Source organism: Lathyrus oleraceus, chromosome 3, assembly GCF_024323335.1.
Source record: "Lathyrus oleraceus cultivar Zhongwan6 chromosome 3, CAAS_Psat_ZW6_1.0, whole genome shotgun sequence".
NCBI classification, from domain to species: domain Eukaryota; kingdom Viridiplantae; phylum Streptophyta; class Magnoliopsida; order Fabales; family Fabaceae; genus Lathyrus; species Lathyrus oleraceus.
This window is the reverse complement of record NC_066581.1, coordinates 97,613,254-97,616,880: the sequence shown is the minus strand read 5'-3', so window position 1 is coordinate 97,616,880 and position 3,627 is coordinate 97,613,254. Positions and strand designations below refer to the sequence as shown.

Sequence of the window (3,627 nt, the reverse complement as noted above, 5' to 3'; positions counted from 1 at the left end):
TGCATCTGCATACTGCATACGTATCTTTTCCATCTTCACCTACCCTCCTCCAACTCTTATCTAGTTAGAAAACTTCCTAATACTCAAGAACAAACTCGAAGGATGTCTCAAGAGACTATGAAGGGACTTAAGAATGGCAAGTACCATTGAAAGAGAAAACAACCCTTTACAATTTTATCCTCAGGCCTACCAAATGCTTCAGATACAACAACCCTAGATGACGATGCTGTAATAAAGTCTGCAACAATATCTACTTCAGCAGCAACCTCACGCGCTTCATCAATCACAACAAAGGAAGCTTGGAAGGAAACTGGATCACTGGATCATATACCATTGTGTCATGACTTACTCACCTAGTAAAGCTACAACCCATTGATCCTCCTCCTCGACCATATCCCCTCAGTTATGACAAGAACGCCCAGTGTGAACACAAAGTTCAAGACCTGATCGACAAGCAGTTGACTTTCGAAGAAGGAGTCTCATTGATGAACAATCACCCCTTACTTTGACAAAGTGCAAGAACATCGAGAAGCATCTCCTAAAAGTCAGTGGCTCAACAAGGAAGCTCACCCCTAGGATCAATAGACTTTATCATTTTTAGTTGTATTTTCTTTCTCGCTAAGTTTTGTTTGTTGCTTAAAGTTGTACTCTTTGAAAATTAATTTTAATAAAACGAGCATGCATGTTTTTGAAATTAATCCATTTTGTTTTTAGTCTTTCTTATGCCATCATAAAAAAAGTCAACACATTTTCTTTTCACTTCTCACCTATTAACAGACTTAGGAGGAGAATGATGTAAATAAAATAACTGAATTTGCTGACGTATGCTTTTATTGGTAAGACCTGATTGACGATGTATGGTATTGTTTCACTTTCCAAACGCCGGAGAAATAAGGAGATAATTCATGGTCAACCCCCTCGAGCCAGAAGTCACTATTTCTTTTTCTAGTCATAAAAACCCCTTAATCTTAACCAGGGGCAGGGTAGTTTTTCATTTAAGTTAATGATGCATTCTGATCTCAAGAGAATTATTCCATCTAATCACACAATAAGAGGTTTAAGCACATTATTTTTCTCGCATACATCATCCAACATCGAGGAAGTGGTGAAAATACAAACCTCACATGGCAGTCACGAAATTCTGAATCACAAGTAAAATCTCACAAGATTTGTTCCAAAAAGAGCCTGCTAAGTCAAAAAGAAAAAACCTGAAAATTTGACTTAGGCAAAAGATTGAGTATCATGTTTCAAAAAGACCCGCTAAGTCAAAAACTAAAAAAGAGTTGACTTAGGCAAAAGTTAGAGCATCTCGATGGACCACAAATTCAAAAGAATTAATTAGATTTGTGAATGGAGATCATCAAGAAGAAGGGGTGGGTCTTAACTCAAAATTTGAGCCTTATAATACTTTTGTTTTATAAACCGTGAACCTTGCCATGTTATAACCTTCAAAGTTGGTGATTGATTGAAACTCTAATCTAATACAAACGGTTGATTGAGGTCATTGGTTGACTATATGGCCAACCAGTTAACCAAAGTCAACCATCCGTTCATGAATCCATATTATCTCGACTTTGGTAACATCAATTGTTCTCCATACTCTCTCGATTCACATCATTGTTGTGTCCATCTAGGCCTTATGATTGATTCTACATGGGTTTTATTTCAAAATAGTTTCTAATTTGAAATTAATCTCGATTAGAGTTTGGTTCTTTAATCAGATTCTAATTAATATGTGATTACATGTTGATTAATTTCAAGTCAAGTCGAATTTCAATTCAAAGGTGGATTTCCTATTTGATTTTAGTTTTTAAATCAATTCCAATTTTAATTTAATTCAATTTTACTTTTAAATTAATGCTAATTAATTATCGACTTTAATTGGATTCTTTATTTGATTGGGAAATGCCAATTTTTAAATTGATTTTAAATTGGTTTGGATTTAATTGAATTTTAGATTTTTAATTTTATTTTAATTCAAATTAATGTTACTTTTAATCTAATTTCATTTGAATTTTAGATTTTGCTAAGTGTTGTAATATCAAATTGAATTTAATTAAATTAACTTGATTTTTTATTTTCTAAATTGATTTTAATTGGGTGTTAGATTATTAAGTTGATTTTAATTAGGTTGATACAATAATCCAAATAATAGAATCCATATCCATTACATATCCACATTCAATTGTTATGATCCAAAACCCATTTTCAATCCCATGTCCAGTTTAACTCATCTAAAGTCCATTTTCAATTCAGTTCACCAAATATCCACTTGTTGAACCATGACCTAATTGAGCCCACGTTCAATTGAGGATGATGCAACATGAAAAGAAAAATAGTGGAGCAGAAGCGCAAGCTGCAACATGAAGCACAAAAGCACGTGAAAACCAGTCCAAGCACAAACGCCTAACAAACATCCAAACGCAGCAACATGAAAAAGCCAAAACAAGTGGCTGAAACGCATATGCGCATGACCAAAATGACGGCAAGAAAACCTGCAAAAGAAACGGTAGCAGAATCATCTGTAGAATGGACGTCAACGAAAAAGAATTTCAATTTATTAACAGAAATACAATTTGGTCCCAACTAACTTCAAAGATCTATAACAGAAATTATAAACTCAGCTAACAGAAGATTAACCTTCAACCAACTTAGCCTACGATAACTACTAGTGTGAGTTTCCTCCGTTAACTTTAGATTCTATAAATACCTCACGTACAGTTTTTCTGCATAATTTTTCTTCCATATCTTCATCAATCCTCATCTTCAATCATTTCTTCAACCTTTTCCGATCTTCAATCATTTCTTCAACCTTTTCCAATCTTCAATCCCTCTTCAATCGCCTCCTTCAATCTTCTTCTCTATGCAGCAGAAAAAGTTCTTCATCCTGCAATTGATTTTCATCGGTTCTGCAACAAAGTGTCGCCACCCTGCATCAAATAAGTTTGACGTAGCATCAGAGGAATCCATGCCTCAATCTCGCGCGGCAATAGCATAGAATCGACGGTTCAGAAAAAGAAGATAGAGGAAGATCGAAGAAACTGAAGAAGCAAGACGAAGAGGAAGGGATGAAACGTTACCTCTAAATCCATCGAAGAATCACTATGCCGGAGTTCCGATTTCACACGCTCAATCAACTCAAATCAAGCATTTCGAACAAGTGAGTCTCCTTTGTCTTGCTTCAATCCGCGATGCGTCTTGATTTCGCGATGCAAATCGACGACGAGTGGAAGACAAACACGATTCTTTTGATGCGGTAAGTCACGACGTAGACGCGATACTGAGATGACAAATCTTCGTTTCATCGGTGAACCCGCGTCTCTCTCCAATACGTTTCAAGATCAACGACGAAGACGATGGTGGTGGTGAGCTGAAGCATGTGATCATGGCGACGCTCGTGATTTTGCTTCAGGCGCTTCAGAGCATGGTTGAGGGACGGAAAAGGGATAGTGTGCGTCATCGCGTTGGAAGTGAAGAGGTTTGACCTGATATTGGTTTGGTTATACCTGGATTTCAGGCTTTGGGCGCTGGGGATTTGTTTGGGCCTAGAGCCCAAATGTTGCTTTCAGTACACCACCGCGCGGCTCGCTACACCCCTCTCCGTCCAAGCAACCAACGCCTGGGCCT

At 37.0% G+C, this 3,627-nt stretch overlaps 1 long non-coding RNA gene across 1 annotated transcript; it reads right to left on the bottom strand.

Moving 5' to 3' along the window:
* Positions 1-2,536: 2,536 nt before the first annotated feature.
* LOC127128956 (uncharacterized) lies at positions 2,537-3,472 on the bottom strand. Its single transcript, XR_007806098.1, has 2 exons — positions 3,081-3,472; positions 2,537-2,930 (listed from the first exon to the last, which is right to left on the bottom strand). It is a non-coding gene; the product is annotated as an uncharacterized LOC127128956 (long non-coding RNA).
* Positions 3,473-3,627: the final 155 nt, after the last annotated feature.